This window comes from Eptesicus fuscus, chromosome 10, assembly GCF_027574615.1.
Source record: "Eptesicus fuscus isolate TK198812 chromosome 10, DD_ASM_mEF_20220401, whole genome shotgun sequence".
NCBI lineage: Eukaryota > Metazoa > Chordata > Mammalia > Chiroptera > Vespertilionidae > Eptesicus > Eptesicus fuscus.
This window is the reverse complement of record NC_072482.1, coordinates 81,560,450-81,579,830: the sequence shown is the minus strand read 5'-3', so window position 1 is coordinate 81,579,830 and position 19,381 is coordinate 81,560,450. Positions and strand designations below refer to the sequence as shown.

General features: G+C 43.4%; 1 protein-coding gene across 1 annotated transcript in view; it reads left to right on the top strand.

Moving 5' to 3' along the window:
- The first annotated feature begins 6,838 nt into the window (after positions 1-6,838).
- Positions 6,839-19,381, top strand: part of NCOA7 (nuclear receptor coactivator 7) — a 114,914-nt gene continuing 102,371 nt past the window's right edge. Inside the window, exon 1 of the mRNA XM_054722565.1 lies at positions 6,839-6,972. The gene's annotated coding sequence lies outside the window, so the exon portion shown is untranslated. The remainder of the gene's footprint in view (positions 6,973-19,381) is intronic.

Genomic DNA, 19,381 nt, shown 5'->3' with positions numbered 1-19,381 from the left:
CTATCATAGTTCTCCACTGTAAAGTTACCATTTATACCTATAATTAATAAACATTTTAAAAAGCAAATGCCACCCAGGGAAGTAATACTTTTGAAAATGTATGAATCTTTTCTGTTCCTAAGCAAACTTTCACGCAATGGTTTTCACATCCACTGATGATCTTGGCCTGAATCAATTATTACTATGGTGATTACAAAATGGTGATATTTTAATTTCATCATTCCATGTAAAGAACTTTCTTTTCTCTCCTTCCTTTTTTATTCTCTACTTAAGTTTTAAATATCAGTTTGGACTCATATTCTTTTTCTGTTTTGTGTCAGAGAGGAAGAGAGAGGGAGAGAGATGGAAACATTAATGATGGGAGAGAATCATTGAACGGCTGCCTCCTGCATGCCCTACACTGGGGATGGAGCCCCACAATCTGGCATGTGCCCTGACCTCCTGACTCATGAGTCAATGCTCAACCACTGAGTCACTCCAGCTGGGCTTTGTGGGTTTTTTTATTCATTGTATTATAATCTATTGCTATCATTACTCATAATACTTAAATTATCCCCAATTTGGCCAGGATTCCCTTTAAGCTGTCTCCTGTATTTTTTTGACACGTCCCTATAAATTTTGAGTACTTCTTTAATTTGTGGCATAAGATGGTCCAGGCACACCCTGTACTTTACTGATTGAATTAGGGAAAATTAAAATCTTTATACATATACCTTTTATTTTTAAATTTCCTTTATTTTCCCACAAAGAATGGTATACTCTACATACTCTTCTATAACCTTTTATTATTATCTTTGGAAGCATGTCCATTCTTTTCATAGTTTTCTCATTATTTTTTATAACTGTGTGCTATTTCATTGTATAAATATTTTATTAAAGCAGTTTTTTTTAAATCATTGGTCATTTAGATTATTTCCAATCTTTTGCTATTATCAAAGTAGTACAATGAATAACCTTGAACTGACATAATTTAACAATTAGTCTTTATTAATTTGTCCACAAGTGACTCACATTATAGAGTGCCAATACCTGATTTGAAAATGTCATTATATACTGGAGGAAAAACCATGACATCCAATTCAATTTTAGTTATAATTTATTGACAATTTTATTTTCAGTATGATTTCAACCTGACTTACCTATTCTTCTGTTCATTAATTTGTTCATTCACTGAATAAATATTTATTGACTATCTAATATGTATTAGGTACTATGTTAGGCACCAAAGACATCGAGATGAACAAAATAAGATCCCTGACCTTGAAGTTTCGTCTGGTGGGGTTCAATTAAACAAGCAATTACAGTAGAGTAGTGGGTAGTAAAAGAAATGTGTGTATGGTAAAAGGCTATACTCTAATAAGTTTGTTTACTAGATTAAAAACTCATCACTCATCACGCATACTTTGCTGACGGGAATGTAAAAGGGTTCAGCCACTCTGGAAAGTAGTTTGGCAGTTTCTTATAAAACTAAACATGCTGGGACCATATGACCCAGCAATCCTATTCTTGGGCATTTATCCCAGAGAAATGAAAACTTATGTTCACACAAAAATCTGCACTTGAATGTGTATAGCAGCTTTATCCATAATATCCCCAAACTGGAAACAATCAAAATGTCCTTCAGTGGGTGCATAAATTGTGGGACATCCATACCATAAATATTTATCCAAAACAGGAACAAACTATTAATATACATAACAACTTGGATGCATTCCATGGGAATTATGCTGAGTGGGGGAAAATAGCCAATCTAAGAGGTTACATACTGGATGATTCCATTTATACAGCATTTTTGAAATTATAGAGATGGGAATAGATAGGTGATTGACAGGAATTAGATGTATTGGGCGGCGGATGGATGTGACTGTAAAGGGTTAGGTTGTGGGTGCTTTGCAGTGACAGACAGTGCTGCATCTTTTTATTTTTATTTTTAATTTTTTTAAAATATATATTTTATTGATTTTTTACATAGAGGAAGGGAGAGGATAGAGAGTTAGAAACATCGATCAACTGCCTCCTGCATACCTCCCACTGGGGATGTGCCTGCAACCAAGGTACATGCCCTTGACCGGAATCGAACCTGGGACCTTTCAGTCCGCAGGCTGACGCTCTATCCACTGAGCCAAACCAGCCAGGGCCAGTGCTGCATCTTATTGTGGTGGTGGGAGAAGACTATACGAATGAGAAGATTACATAGAAAACATATGCGTGCGCACACACACACAATATATGTGCAGAACTGGTGACATCTGAATATGCTCTAAAGATTGTACAGGTGTCACTTTTCTGGTTTTGACATTGTACTGTAGTGATGCAAGATTTTACCGTTGGGAGACAACCAGAGCAGTGGGGGTGGGGAAAAAACTCAGGACTTCCCTATATATTTTTTGCAACTTTTTGTGAATTTCTAATTATTTCCTTCAAAAAACTTCCTTTTCAGTTTATTGCACTATAAATTTCTTTCACCCAATCCAAACCATCACTTCCTAATGTCACTTGGAGTTTAGGATTCGTTTCAGAATTTTAAATTATATTTTAGCACCAATGTCTTAGCACCAGCTTATTTGAATAAGTTTTTCAGAAAACGTAAAAAATATGTGATGAATTCTCAAGCTACTGAACAAACTATTCTCAGCAGAAAAAAGACAGCAGAAACTGTCCAAGAACACACATTTTAAATTTATTGTAAATAAGAGAAAAGGGCCAATTTATTGGGCTTAATCCAAATAATCTGCCATAAATTCTGTGTGCTGACAGGCCATTTCTATGTACATCAGTATTTCTTTCTCAATACACTCTGGTAGGCTCCTCCTTTCCAGTGATAAGGAATTTTCTATTTCTTCTTTGGACTTTATAACAAGCCAAGAGAAGCACCAAACCTTGGCCCATTCACCAAAGAACCTATTTACATTATACTGAAAACTATGATGTGCTGGATCTGTAGTGTACTAAGACTTCCCAAATTATTTTATGCATTATATCTTATCTCCCAATTAAAATTTCACCTCTATTTAGAACAGTACTATCGGAAGAATTGTCTGCAATAATATGTTCTATTTTGTTCTGTCCAAAAGAACAGTCATGAGCCATGTGTGGTTCTTCAGCACTTGAAATATGGCTACTGGCATAAAAAACATATTTAATTTAAATTTAAATAGCCACATGTGACTAGTAAGCACCATATTGAGCGGCACAGATCTAGAAGGAAATGAAATGGCTTTATTTCTTCTGATTTCTGTATAAAGGCAAGGCATAGACAAATCAATAAGTGTTGAGTCAATGAAATAGAATGAGTGAAGAATCTTTAAGAAGGACTTCCCCCACTATCTAAGCTAGGGAGCAGAAATCTTTATTTCACTGGCACTTTCACTGTAATAAAATCCTATATAATAAAAGACTGATATGCAAATTGACCAAACAGTGGAACGACCTGCAGAACAACCTGCGGAACGACTGGTCACTATGATGCGCACTGACTACCAGGGGGCAGATGTTCAATGCAGGCGCTGCCCCCCTGGTGGTCAGTGTGCTCCCACAGGGGGAGCACTGCTCAGCCAGAAGCCAGGCTCAAGGCTGGAGAGTGCAGCGGCGGTGGCGGGAGCCTCTCCTGCCTCCGTGGCAGCGCTAAGGAGCAGTGAGACGGCTGGTGGTAAGGAGCGAGGGGTCCCGGACTGTGAGAAGGATGTCCGACTGCCCGCTTAGGGGTCCCAAACTGCTAGAGGATGCATGTTGGAGACTGGGTGTAAGCTGACAGAGTCCTTGCACCTGAAGGGACTGATAAGATTCAGTCCCCTGCCCACACAGTGTCCCCTGACTTGTTTTGATGGCACTTCGCAGTCAGTGTTTGTGTATGAAAGGCATTGCGCAGTTAATAAAGCTGCTGCAGTCTGTCGATGGCTTGCAGTCCTCCCGATCCCGCTTTCCTGTCTTTCTTTTTTTCTCAATTCCCACCTCCCTACCTCAGTCCGGTTCACCTGTCAGGCTGGCCCTGACAGACGCAGGCCGGGCTGAGGGACCATCCCCCCTCCAGTGCACGAATTTCATGCACTGGGCCTCTAGTGTTATAATAAACATATGATACAGCATGCAGTCCTAGAGGTGTTCATGAAGATAGTAAAGAGGATCCTTAACTTACATGCAATGTTTTGGAAAGGCTGACAAACATTTTATAACTGATGGTTACTTCTACTAAAATACAGGGGTGGGCAAAAGTAGTTGCACTGTGACATTCTTTTGAGTTAATAAAACTATTGTAATAATCATAACTTGTATGTCTTTTCCATACAAACCACTGTAAACCTACTTTTGCCCAACTCTGTGGATACTCAGTTATATCTTTGGCTAATAAAAAATCACTACTTGACTTGTTTCTTGACAGAACATTGGGTCCATAGGGAGAAAAACAAAAGGGAACTCTTGGTGGGGAAAGGATGGAGTCTAGAATTGCAACTCCATGAACATTTCCTGCAGAAACTATGTTCTAAGGCAGATGTCTTTACAAATATTGTTAAACAACTGCCAAATTCTCACTAAGTGACTTTAGTATATACACACACATCCCTATTACCCAGTTATTCTGATTTGAGGGCAAAACATAATTAATAATAGGTATCTCTTAAAAAATAAACGGGGCTCTAGATCAATTGGAGTCCCTGGAAGTGGCCCAGTCATGGGCTCATGTTTCCTGAACCCAGAGGGGTGGCCTCCCCTGCTCAGCCCAGGCCCACCACTTTGCTTAAAGGAACGCACCTCAAAAAGTCTTAGGGATTTTATCACCATTTGTACTGCTATGGAACATGTCTTTTCTTTTGCCTTTTAACATTTTTTATTTAAAACCACTGGGCACAGCCCTGGCCGGTTTGGCTCAGTGGATAGAGCGTCGGCCTGCGGACTGAAGGGTTCCAGGTTCGATTCCGGTCAAGGGCATGTACCTTGGTTGCGGGCACATCCCCAGTGGGAGGTGTGCAGGAGGCAGCTGATCGATGTTTCTCTCTCATTGATGTTTCTAACTCTCTATGCTTCTCCCTTCCTCTCTGTAAAAAATCAATAAATTTAAAAAAAATAAAAAAAAATAAAAAATAAAACCACAAGCCACAGTAAATTCAGCCTTCTGTCCTTCCCAGCCTTTGCATTTCACAAAGCGGCCCATCAGCTCTTCCCCCTCCTGCTCCTGTCCCCGGCACAGCATCCTGGATGCTGCCAACTTATAATCATTACAGCAATTGGGCCCGCCAGGCTGACTCTAGGCAGAGCCGGGAGAGAGCCTGGGCTGGGAAGATTTGCATCCGCAGCTGTGAGCTTCCCATCCCCACTTGGGTGCTGTTCCCTCTGTGGTCCCACGACCAGCGCTGCAAGTTGATTTTAGATTTTAAAATCATAAAAGCACTCATCAAAGAACTGTGAGAGCAGGTCAGTTTCTCTGGACATCTCAAACCATGATCTTTTGATTCCAAAAAAAATCAGCTCTTTTTTTAGGAGCTTAATTTCCCCTTGAAAATAATTTGCAAATAACACGTTACCTACAGTAAAAAGAGGGGAAAAAACACTTAATTTTTCATATCGAAACCGTGAAGATGTAAACGTGAGGTCCACTTTTATACGAGCTGAGTGCAGAATTGGGCCATTGTTCCATAGTTTGCAAGATAGTATAACGACCATTTGTAACTGAAATTCCAAAGCCACCACTGTTCATTGCTTTGCATCAACAGCGTCAGCAACCCCAAGGAGGCCACTATCTGGTGTGTCTGCTGTGCGGCCTCTGACACCCCAGTATTATCAGACCGGCCGCAGGCTGTGCTCTGAGGGTTTTTCCTTTGAGTAAGGGTAAACCCCGCGGCCAAACCCTCCTAGTCATCTGGCAGCGCTGGTCATGGGACCACAGAGGGAACAGCAAGCGGGGATGCGAGGCTCCCAGGTACTGCCCAGCTGCTGATGCAAATCTTCCCGGCCCGGGCTCTCTCCCGGCGCTCTCGGGTCTCTGCCAAGAGTCGGCCTGGAGGGTCCAATTGCTGTAATGATTGCAACTTGGCAGCATCCGGGATGCTGGACCGGGGACGGGAGCAGGCGGGGGAGGAGATGGTGGGCCCCTTTGCAAAACGCAACGCCGGAAAGGACTGAAGGCTGAATCGACTGGTTCCCGAGCTGGAAGGAAACCCTAGGCTTTCGAGCTTGAGGGGACTCTCTCACTGCAGCTCTGCTCTCCAAGCCTGGTGGCCACGGCAGCCCCGCCGGAGGGGACGCAGCCCGCGGCGAGGTAAGAAGATCCTCCCAGGCTCCGCCGCTAAGCGTCGGGCCACGGGGCGGCGCCGAGCTCGCTCTCGAGAGGCGTCACAATGGGCCGAGGCCCGCGGAGGCCGCGCGCGCAGCTCTGCGAGGCGGAGCCGCGGGGCCCGAGCTGGGGCCGTGCGTGGGCAGCGGGGGCGGCCGCGGCCGCGGGGGGCGGGGGTCCCCAGGCTCCTCGCTCGGAGGTCGCCGGGCGAGGAGGATGCTGCAGCTGCAGCCGGAGCCGCCGAGCTCGGTGTCGGAGCTCCCGGGCCCCCGCCGCTGCGGAGGGGCGCAGAGCGTGGCGCGGGCCGGGCGGAGCTAGAGGCGCGCGTCTCCCGCGTCGCGCCGCCCGCAGCTCCCCGCCCCCGGCCAGGCCCGCGAGCCCGTGGCGGCGGATGCCCTGACCGCGGGCTCAGCTGCAGGGTTGGCCGGGCGCCGCCGCTCGGGGCAAGAGGCCCGCGTTGTCCCGGGGACGGCCGCGTCCACCGGCTCCTGACGCCGGTCCCCGGGGTCGTGCGCCTCGGCGCTCCGCCCTCCTGGCCCAGCTCCTCCTCGGCGCACGTCCCCCCCCCCCCCCACGACCCCTCCTCCCATCCACCCTGGAGGATGCGCTCCCCCGCGCGGAGCAGCGGAGGCCACGGTTCCCAGAAATGCGTGCGCCTGATCCCCTGCGCCCGGACCCGACGTGCCGGCGCCCCCGCCCTGTAGGTAGGTGCGCCCGATCCCCTTCCTTCTCCGGGACCGAGGAGTCCTCGCCGCCTTCGGCTGCTGATGCTGCCGCTGGGGAGAGGTGGGGGTGGGGGCCAGGGCCCGGGACCCGCCAAACTTGCCTCCCGCCTGGCTCGGTGGGGCGCTCCGAGGTGTGCTGATGACCCTGGCGCAGCCCCTGGGGAACTTGACCACCTCGGCTGGAGCCCGGGTGGCCGAGAGGAGTTCGACCCTTCCCCGCCCACCCCTCGGCCCAGCGCGCTGCGGGCGGGGGCGGGGAGGACACACTGGCGTGCGGCTGTTTTGGGGGGCAGGAGCGGGGGTGGGGGGAGGGAGACGGTTGGATTTTCAGCAGCTCAGGTAAAAATATGTCATCGTATTTTTTTTCGGCTGCAGGAGCAGATGCGGTTTTTCTGTTCCAGCCGAACGTGTAGACAGGGAAAGCGTTGTCATTGGCATAGAGAAGTCGCTGTGGATTTTTGTGGATTTCAGAGCTGGCTGGCTGTTACATAAAACAGGTGGCTCAAACCCTTACAGCCAACATGTTAGGGCTAGCCAGAAAAGGTGCTTCTAGAAGTCAGATTTATTCCGGGGACACAGGAGGCTGGGGGTTCCCGTGCCGCTTCCCGGGGAGCCCCCTGCTCGGGTGCAGGGATGTGTGTTAAGTGGCAAGTTTGTTACAGGTGTCGGGACGCGTGCACCGAGTCGCCAGCAGAGGCAGCCTCGGGAGCAGCCTGGCTTCCAACGAGGTGTTACGGTTTGTGTTTCTGAGGAACTGGTTATGCATTCTAACAGGTTATTATTGTTTTTATTTTAAATAATAAGGTTTACAGTTTTGGAAAGTGAGTCATGGTAAGGTCCAGTTGTATATGAACGTATTGAGGTTTAGAAGCTTTGCAAAACGAACCGGTGTAAACTCCAGGAGGGCTAAGCCTTGTTCAACCCCGTAATCCCTTGCATCTAATCTTAGGGTGCGCTTATTAGTTATTTGTAAGAACTGTTTCAAGCTTCATCTAAAGACAATTTAGTGTCAGAATGTACTAGTATTTGTCGATCCTGTGGCCGTTGAAGTTTAACTGGATTTTTCAAACTCCTTCTTTGTGTGAATCGTCAAACTCGGTTAACACCTAAGTTTGAATTTTGCCATTTTTAAGACCCTATGGGTAATTCTCCCCAACTCTTAATATAAACTTATTTCATGTCCAAGCGTGCAAATTTTCCAGTCCCACTGGTAATCACACTTATTTCAGTTAAACTCTGACACGCAATTTTTAAAAGTACGTTTCATGTTTAAAAGAAAATTCTGAGTTACTCCAGAGGTGATAGTGGCTTTGGTTAATAAGTGACATATTAACTCGCTTCAAAGTTGAGTTGTTATGGTTGATCTAATTATAATGTATTTTGTTACAGGGAAAGGTAAAAATAAAGCATGTAGGAGTGTCTAGGATTCTTAAATGATTCCAAATATATGTTATAGTTACACATTTTTAACTCTGTGGGTTTTCCTCAGTATATAACAATATCAATATGTAAGAATGTAAGTTTGACAGCCAGGGTGGTTGTGAAATCAGGGGCTTGGAAGAGGCAGTGCCTTTCTGCTTTTAAATGTAATGTTTTCTTGAAAGAAATCAAGGATAACTGCATCACATTTTATTTACTTTATTTTTTTTGCACTATGATATTGCCTGTTCTTATTTTTATTTTTTGATATGTAAGTTTTCTGAGTCAGTATTAACCTCTTTTCAATCGCTTTGTTTAACAAAATTATATGGGTGTGGTTCAGTCATTTGCTTGCTTTCTCCTTTCCTCCTTTTTTTTTTTTTTTTTGTCATTTTAATACCTCTTCACCATCCTCACTACATATTACCCAAAAGACTTATTTTCACAAAACTACAGTAAGCTGGAGTTTATTCTTAATGCTTCTCTAGCCTACTTGGATTCTTTCTAGATGGGGAGGAAATAATACTTTTAAGCAAAAGCTGCTAAGGTTGGGGGAACCTACAGTGGGAGGGCACTTAATGAAAAATAAGATTCCTTGAAATAAAGCAAAAATTTCCCTCAAGAAATACAGATAATTACGTTCTACACATCTTAAACTTGTAATCGAGGATAACGAGCAGTTAATTTACGTTGTTCTTCCTTGCACACTTTAAACTTCTCAGAAGAGCCCTCCCATATGGTTTCAGTAAACTCATTTTACTTTGTTGTAGATAATAAACACTTATTTGTTCTTTTGACACATAGAAGTTGAACCTTTAAATTGTGCTGGTACACTTGGCCTTGAGATAAATGAAGTATGAGCCGGTTCCTGATCTCAGAACGGAAGAGGCATTTTTCTGTGTGTACCCTGCATGTAAATGTGCTATGCCTCTGTGAATCCATGGCTCACTGCCTGTCTGGTGAGCCCCCAGAGCCCCTCTCCAAACGCACTACTGGAATGCAATTCTAAGACCTGGATTTACTCTTAAATCTCATTTTTCTGTATCTTTCTTAAGTTTTTATTGCAGAAACCTCTGTCCCTTCCTTGCTAAATGTTATTTGCTGTCCTTTTTATCCTGGCATAATTTTTTTATTCCAGTCCATTTCACCCAGCCCATATATTTGTTGTTGTTTACATCCAGTAGGATTCACTCAATTCATATATGTTGAAACCAAAATTGTTACGGTTGCAGAAAAAAGTATAGAAAATTTGTATAGCCTTGAATTTCAAATGTGGGGAACTGGTGATTAAAGAGTAACTGTTGTGCATTAATCTCCCCTCAACAGTGGTGTAGAATGCCTTTGTTTCTGCACAAACCAGAGAATATGAGTTCTCTGCTCATAAATTTGACCAGAAGCTTAATCGAGAGAAACAATGTTTATAGAGGGTTGGCTGAACAAAGGCCATGACATCCACCTTTTCCCCTACAATTCTGGGTATTAGACCAGGAGTTTAGCCTGACCTTCAGAAACGACATACTTTGGGACACACTTTGCTTATTTTTTTGCATCCTTTGCAGCACCCCTTCCCCCGCCACTGCCCGCCCCCCTCCCCCCCGCAGTGTTCACACGGAGGGATTCTACTAATAAAGACAGTTACAAGAAACTTACTGTTATGTTAGGAGATGAGGTTATTAAAATCATGGTCCCTTCTGTAGCTCCTGTTTGAAGACCAATGCATGAAATTCCATTTAGTTCTAAATGCCAAAGAAAAGCTTTATTTTCCCTGAACAATTAGTGTGTCTACTCTTCATCATGCAGAACTAGTATCATTTCCCTTTCTGATTTGACAATGAGGAAGCAAGGAGTCAAATTTGCAACTCAGTTTTAATAACCCTTTAAAAACCTGTGACCTTATTATTGATATTCTAACTTTCCCTTTGATCTTGAGCTTCTGTTCTACCTTGTTTTTGTTGATTCGGATTTTTATCTAATTATATTTTCCCATTTTAAGCCGATTCACATCCTTTGTGGGACAAGGCAAAATATAAAACATAAAACCAAATAAATGAAAACACTTGCAAAATTGATCTCTGGACACAGTATGTTTTTGATGAACAGTTTAATCAGTTCCATTAAATCTGCTTTGAACAAGTATTGCAAGTTTAGTATGAATGAGCTTATATAGCCAAATGGGAGACAAGGTTATATAGTTTTGCAAAACTAAATTGCACTTATTTTTTAACTTAAATTTATGTCCACTTATCACTAATTTAGAATTGGTAAAAGCATTCAATTTAAGTCAAGGGCACGTACCTGGGTTGCAGGTTCATCCCTGGCTCAGTTGGGGCATGTGTGGGAGGCTGCCAGCGATGTGTGTCTGGGTGTTCCTTCCTCTCTCTCTCTCTCTTTCCCACCCCTCCTCCTCCCTCCCTCCCACTCTCTCTAAAAATCAATGGGAAAAAATGTCCTCAAGTGAGGATTCATGAAAAAAAGAAATAGAAACTATGAAATGTTGACCCTGATTGATGATCTGACCCACCTGGAGAGAGTGGTCCTTAGCATGGAATGAGGTATTTTTAATTCCAAGTCAAGTAACCAGACAGTGTCCACAGTGCTCAGCTTTATTGCAGAGGGCCTGTCATGAGGTAATTTGCTGTTGACTGATTAACAGAGGATTCACAGACTCGGAATTTAATAGTGTTTGTTCCCGTGGAATCCTCCGGTGGATGACTCTGATCACTAACCTGCTATGTTGTGCAGAATAGGAAACACGTGAGATGACGCCATAGGTGAGAGAAACCTCAAGATCTTTCATTTTCTTTCTGTAATTCCGACCTCACTGAGCAAACCAGGCATGTTGGTACCAGGAATTGAGGGTGCCCTGAGTAGCCATAGTGGATATTCTAGCCATTGGGTGAGTACAGCCCCTGCTGTACAGTATAAAGCACAGTTTCAGGCTATTAGTCTGTTGGGACAGCCTGCTCAGTCCTTATGGTTCCAGGTGCTTACAGCTGAGCCCTCCGCCGAGGTCCTGGTGATTACCCCCAAGGTACTGCCTTGCCTATAGGGTCCCACTGAAACAGCTCCTTAGCAACCCTCTGTTATCTTGAATCGCAGCACCTTCCAAAATAGTTCCAATTTAACAAGCATTCGAGGAAGAATTTAGTCCAGTTGGGCTGCGATAGCAAAATACCGCAGACGGAGTAGCCTGTAAGCAGCAGAAATTCATTGCTGACGGTTCTGGAGTCTGGACGTCCGAGATCAGGGAGCCAGCCTGGTCGAGTGTGGTGAGGGCCCTCTTCCGGGATGCAGACTGCTGGCTTCTTTCTCTTTGTGGTCTCACATGGAGGACGGAGCCAGTTACCTCTTGGGGCCTCTTTTATGAGGGCTGTAATCGCATTCGTGAAGGGACTGCCCTCATGACCTAATCACCTCCCAAGGCCCCACCTTATAGCATCACCGTGAGCATTAGGTTTTCAAAATATGAATGGGAGAGGGAGGTGCACAAGCATTCGTCTATACCAGGAATAGAGAATTCACAAAATAGGAACTACAAATTGCCAAGACATGAAAAAAAAAACCCACAAAAAAACAACTTCATCGCATCAGAGAAATGCAAATTATAATTCGATTTTTAAAGTTCATAACAATGCTGGCAAGGTTTAGGTTGGGTCACATTCCCTTTCAGTGGGTGGTGAGAGGGTGTGTTGGTAGACTATGGATGGAGAGCAGTTTAGCTCACGGAATCCCTTGGCACCAGTGATTCTATTCTAAGAGTACATCCTAAGGAAATCAGAGATGTGGTTGAATTTCAGTGATGCGAGGCAGGTGGTATGGTAGACAATGTTAAGAGCAGGGACTCTGAGCCAGTTGCCTGGATTGGAGTCCTGTTGCACCGTTTACCAGCTTTGTGACCTTAGGCAAGTGAATTTCTCCTTGATTTTCTTGGCTGTGAAATAAAGATAATAGTATCCATCTCCCACAATGTATTGAGAATTAGATAAGTAAATATCCGTAAAGAACTTGGAACCCTGTGTGCCACAGAGTAAGCTATTTTATACGTATTAGTTATCATCAAGGTTGATATTGTGAACATTTGAGACAAGTCCAACAATGGAGACTTTTTTTTAATGATAGTATACCCAACTGTATGTACAAAAAGATCCTGATTTGATTTTAAACTGCACCTGCATGGAAGAAAGACAGGAAAGTCACAAAATGTTAAAGCTCCCCCTTCCCCCCCCCCCCCCGCCCCCCGCCGCCTCCGCCCCATGGAATCATAGAAATGAAGGGATCATTTTCATTTTTCACATTTTTATTTGTTATCCATATGTATTGCAGTGATACTCGTTAGAAATTATTAAGATGATAGGCTTCTTGCATTCTGTGCTTTTCTTTACCAAATGCATATTCATTTTGACATATTTTACTTTCTCTTCCTCCTTTCAAAGCTACTCATATTTCACTTCCCCATCGTCTTCACCCACATGCCGTCTGCTTGGTATTTTGTTGTGTTCAGCTCCATTGCTTTGTGTCTAGATCAGCCCCAGGCTAGTTCTTCAAGAATAAGTAGACCAAGAGAAATGATTCATGAGATTTTGTGGGTGGTGGCTTCCTTCCTCTTGGAAGTTTAATCCAGAGAATGCTGCTTAGGTCATCATGGAATTGTGTCCTCTTCACATTTCAGGCACTCAGCCTCGCCTTCCACTCTCCCCCTGCATGAACTCAGCACTCCAGGAGGGGCAGAATCCTCAGGACCCTTACATACTCTTCTGGTGGAGTGCAGAAACTTGCCAGGCCTCTTAGTTGAATCAGGTACACTGTTAATCCTTAGTCTGTTGGTCAAAACAAGCCACTTGGTGAAGTGAGGGAAGATATACACTCTTCGTACTAGTGCAAAGCACCACAAAGTGGCGTAGCCATTGTATTATTATCTTTCAGGGATGGAATTCACAATTGAGCAATCCAATCTAGCAAAGGGCCATTTTTCTTTTGAATTCTACAAGAACTTTAAAAATATATATATTTTATTGATTTCAGAGAGGAAGGAAAAGGGAAGAGAGATAGAAACATCAATGATGTGAGAGAATCATTGATCGGACGCCCCCCACCGAGGATTGAGCCTGCAACCCAGGCGCATGTGCCCTGACCCAGAATCGAATTGTGACCTCCTGGTCCATAGGTCAACGCTCAACCACTGAGCCATGCCGGCCGGCTACAAGAACTTTTATATCAATCAACTTAATAAACCTTTAAAAGAAAGGCACTTAAACTGGTTTCTTAACCCAGTCTCTGGGAAAATTCTAGTTGAAACTCATACGCATAATTTGTTTTCAAGAAGAGGTCATAGTATTTCACAGTGCTGACTTCATTTCCTGCTGGGCAGGGCTCCTTGCCCCCTAGACACTTCATTATGCTGGTCCTGAACCCACATTTGTGTATTTACCACATTTTAGACTATACCTGTACTAACCAAAGCACTACTTGCCTCTCTCTCCATCTTTACCTGACATGTGAGGCAGAAGCCGATAGAATTGCTGTCCTCTGGAGCATGCTCTGGGAGAACATTTGCATTAAGGATAAAGCTGTTTCTGGTGTACAGATGATTGTTGGTTGTGTAGCACTGTTGAAATGTAACCACGAGTGGTTGCTTTGGGTGCCATCCCACTTCAAACACCTTTCCTAACAACACTGGCCTATGTGACCTTGGCCCTTTTCTTTCCCTTAGTACCTCTCTGTGCGTAACACATTTTATTTGACATTAAATTTTATTATACCTTTTTTCCTGGTTGCTTTATTTATGTAAACTTTATCTCCCTTGTTAATAATGGAAGTTTCCTTGGAGAATATTGAGTTTTGGAATTACGTCCTAAAGGAAAACTGGCCAGGACTTTTGAGTGGTGGGTAGTTGAAAATTCTATGCCAGTAACGTAGCCTAGCGCTAGAGGCTGTTATTAGTGGTTCTGATGCTGGTATAGGACAAAACTGACCATTGTGGCTTTAACTCATGGCTCTTTGACCTTGAACACGTTCTTTAACCTTTCTAAACTTCACATTTTTTATCTGAAAAGGGTCAAGAATATTGACACCTTCATGCAGTCATAAAGATTCTTCTGTGTGGAACAGCACTGACCCAAACATGTGGTGCATATGGTTAATGTTCAGTAAATGTTTAATGTTGCTGCTTGTTGTCATCATTATAGTCACTAGAACTGCCCGGCTTGAGTTGGTTCACTATATGATTTTAATGTTTAGGGCAGATTTGAATCCAATGCGACAGGTGTTGTTGAAGGTAGGAATCATTTTCATAAACACTTGAACATTTGGGTTGATTGGCATCTCAGTGGGTAGAATTCTCTGTTCCATGGACACATTTAATCGCTATTACAGCCCTTTGACAGGTAAAGAAATTTTACAGAATTTCCTTATCTGTAAAAGGGCTGGAGAAATTGAGTAACTTGCCCCTGGCTACATATCTTGGAAATACTAGTCTGCCGTCCAGCCAAGCCTGCCCGGCTGTACAGGTGCTGTGCTGCCTTACCAACATGGGTCACGGGGGTCAGTCAGGTGAGGCACAGAGCATATAGAAAACAGGCAACTTCTCACGTGCAGTGTCTATAAAACATCAGCCTCAAAGGAAATAAAATGTTTCTAATTAAAAAATCATTTAAAATATTAGTTTCCCCAGAGAACTGAACTTTCTTCTGGAATAGTTCTCAGTGAGGGCAGTAGCCCCCACCAAGATGCAGTTGGGTTGGCGTGATTATTGGGGGAGCACTACTGGCAATGAGATGGGGGGAAGCAGAGCTGCCAAGCGCCCTGCAATGAAGGGGCGATAGTCTTAGACAAAGGAGAATTGTCCCTGTATTTGGAAATTTTCTATCTTCTATAGGACTTACGTGAATGTTTAGTGGGACATTCTAAAGAAAATGAAGATTACATCTAAATTGCCATGCATAGAAATATCACTCTGCTTATTATAGCTCTAGTTTTTATTCTAATGTTCCATGCACACACACACACCCCATTACCCATCCTCTCCTTCTCCTTACTTCTGCTCTTTCATTTTCCTGTACTTCTCTATATAGTGAAATAGTTCCTGATCTCATTTCTCCTATAGCTAAATGTGTCCCATGTGAATAGGTGTAGGCATCCAAGTGTTTCATTATGTCTTCTAATGAACTTGTGCTTGAAAGTTTACGAATTGAAATCCTGTTATAAATTACTTTTCTTTTTGGCATTACATAGATATTTTTTTTAACTTGAAAATTTACATTTTGAAGTACCTGTTACCAGTTGCTTTTCTTTGGGCATTATATTGATTTCATAAAATGAAGTGTATATGTATGTTATATTATCTGTGAACTTCATTTCAATATTACAAAAGGAGTATTAGACAATATTTACATATTTATTTAGATGAGGGGTGTTGATTTTGATAAGGTTGCGAACTGCTGGTCTATAGCAATCTCATGACGGGGTCATTCTGCTTGTGCTCAATCACTTTTGGTGATTCGGAAGCCACTCTGTCTGGAGGCAGCTGTCTGCATCTGTCTGTAAGACAGTTCTTCCTTACTTGAGCCAAAACCCCTCTCCCTCCATATCGAATGCCTGGTTCTAGGTATAGTCCTTGAAAGTCTATTGTACAAGCCTAAATCCTCTACCAGATAAGATCCTTAAAATATTTGAAAATAGCTGTCATTTCATCCCTGCTCTTTCTAGGGTAAACCAGACCAGCACTTTGACTAATATACAGTATATAAGTATGTTTTTTTATTGATTTTTTTTTTTAGAGAAGGAGGGGGGTCGAGAGAGAGAGAGAGAGAGAGAGAGAACGAGAGAGAAACATTGATGTGTGAGAGAAACACACCAATTGGTTGCTTCCTGTACACACCCTACCAGGGATCAAACCTGCAGCCTAGGTCTGTGCCCTGCTTGGACATTGAACCTGCAACCTTTTTGGTGTTCCAGATGATGCTCCAACTTACTGAGCCACCCGACCAGGGCCTGCCTTTGTTATTTTAAATGACAGCATGGCTTTGAGAAAGTCTGAACACCCATTCTATTTCTTTATGTGTATTTTCTAAAAGGGAATGTCTGCATAGAAAGAAACATTTTGGTCTGTTCCTTAAATGGCCAAACGCAGTGTGACCAAGCCTCAAAGTATGTGCTTGTCATTTTTTTCATTTGTATAATAAGAAACATGTTTTGGGGAAAACAGTTGATGGACATCATGAGTATACTGTTTTTTCCCCAGTCTGGACTGGTTATATCTGAATGTGTTAGCTATGAAGCCAGAGGCCACCTGGATGGTTGGGTAGAGTTAGGAAGTCCCCGATAGCTCTGTGCTTGAATTCCTTCTGCGTAGCAGCACCTGGTCTCAAACAGGGAGCACTTTGCTGGCAACCCAGACGTACTTTGTCTTCGACACGCTCTTATGCGGTAAGGATGGTGGATGTGCCATTTTTATTTGAATAATGAACTAGACTTCGGTTTAAATGGCCTATCCTGATTTAAGATCACAAAAGTAAATATTTAGATAGAAGTGCTTCCTCATAAAATTCTCTTTGGTCTGTAATACACCGTAAATGCAAGATACTCTTGTAATTCAGTGCTTGAATGAGTCGAGAGTTTATTGATGTGAGGAAAAGTCAACATTAGGTGGAAGAGGGGCTTTTAAGAAGCCCATTATAACCACTTGTAATGGAAAATGTCGTTCGCATTAGAGATGGATTTAAGGACCTCTGGTTCTTCACTGAAGCATGAGGACTGCCGTGTGGTGCTCTGTGCAAATCATGTTTATAGCATCCTTTGCTGATCTCTTTCTGGTTAATCTGTTGGTGTCTAGAGGTGAAAGGGCTGCATCTGTCTTGTTTAAGGAATATAAAAATTCCCTGAAATTGAAAAGAAATCAACGATTAGCATAGTTTAAATTTATCGAATAGAATATATTAGAGAAAAAAGAAGGCTTTGCCAGTTCTAGAGAGATACAGCAGCACCAGATGTCAGTTCTTGGATCATGTAATCATTTTTCTCTTGCGCATATTTTTGTCAATATTTTTCCACTGGAACTAAATATGCGTTTCTGGCTCGGCTTGCAATATAAAAATTTTCCAATTAGATTGTTATGACTTCATTTTTATTCATGAGGGGAAATCTAATAAAGAGAAATCATCGCATATGGCGGTGTGCAGGCGAGGAACTTTAAAATAAACCACCTGGCCCAGGCCCGGGCGGACAGCTGGCGTTCTGATGCTTTCTGGAGTCCAGGAGAGGCTGGCGTGAGCCTCCATCCCCCGGCCCCAAGTAATTCTGAGTTTGGGAGGAATCCTTGGATTTATATCAGTTTGCCATATCAGTGAGGTTGCCATATAATTGACCTTACCCCAAGTCTAGATTATTTACTTGCGTGGCTTTTATGTGGATTTTCTTCTTCATTCTCTGTTACCTAGTCCGTATAAAAGTATAAAGAAAATATGAAACACTGTGGTTTTTGACTTGAAGGAACTTTCGGTTTGTTTGCAGCTGGGGAGGAGGCTAAGTGCGGTAGCCTTGTCCGTTGTCGCCCAGTGTAATGAAGTGCCCCCCAGTAAGAGATAAGGGGCATGCGAAACAAGCTTAATGGAGAGAGAGAAGGGCACACAAGTGGTCAGGGAAGGCTTCAGAGCAGAAGCGGGCCTTGTGCTAGATCTGGTCAGAAGGAAGACGGTAGCAAAGTTGCTTCAGAGTTGGGGAAAGAGTAAAAGATGAAGGTTGCGAGCTGGGTAATTCATGCAGGCGTGGCTTTTCCCCACCGATGTGGTCCTGTCAGAGGTCTCAGTGGCCCACTCCCGCAGTGCCAGCTGCATTTGTCTTAACCTGCAGCATTTATGCTGAGAGCATGGACGCTGCTGATTCCAGATTTCTTTTCTAGCTCTATCCACATGCTTTCTGGCTCCGCGGTTACTCACAGGCATTGAAGTGTACACCAAACTGGATTTGTGCCGATTCCATTGCTGCTGTTGAACTAAGGAAACTAGTACGTCTCAGCCTCATTTTAATGGATACCGAACTCATAATGTGGTTGTAAGGATTGAAAGAGATAACGTAGATAATATGTTAAAGTAAATGACTTACAGTAGGCAGGCGTCATGACTTGTTTGCTTTTCCTACCTGGTAGCCACCCTGTTGTCCTTGCCTGAATGTGTCTTGCCCTGTTCACATCCTTACCTGTGCGCAGGTGTGTTCCCTTTTTCTGGAATGCTATCTCTTTGACCTCCTTACCTATTAAAATCGTCACTGCCCTGAAAGATTTACTTTAACATCTCAATCAAAATGGAACGTTGGGTCGTTTGGATTCCCAGTAGTAGTCTTTGGGACAGCTCCAAGTTACTAACCCTACATTTTCGTTATTTTTGCACAACTCTCATTTTCCCTACAGGTTGGTAAACTTGAGGGTGGAGCCCATGTCAGGGGCGAGGAGATAAAGAGTGCAGGCGGTGTCCCCTGATGTGTTTCCATACAGGGACTTGTGCATAGTTGTCGTGGTTGCAGGATATTCTCATCATCATGTTGGCCCCCCCTCCTTAACCACAGCCATATGCTGATAATTTCTAAATCTTTTTCTTTAGCCCGAACTGCATTCTTGTGCTGTAGATGTAATCACACATCGTGTGAAGATCTCTAGCTGACTAGCCTATGGGCCCCTCCAAAACAACATGTCCAGAACCTTCTTTCATCTGTTTATGCTCCCCTGTCTGACCCCTTCATGTAAATTGTATCATATCTGTGATACCACCGTCTACGCAGACCCTGAAGCAACAACCAGGACATTCTTCATTTCTTCCTTTCCCATGTTGTCTACATTGAATGACTCATCAAATCTCAACTAATCTGCCTCCTAAATATTTTTTGAATTTATTCCTCCTCTTTCTGTGTTAAATATTGCTACTTAAATGTGGGCCTTCTCTCTCAAGTAGTTTTACTGTAATTTCTTTCTAATAGATCT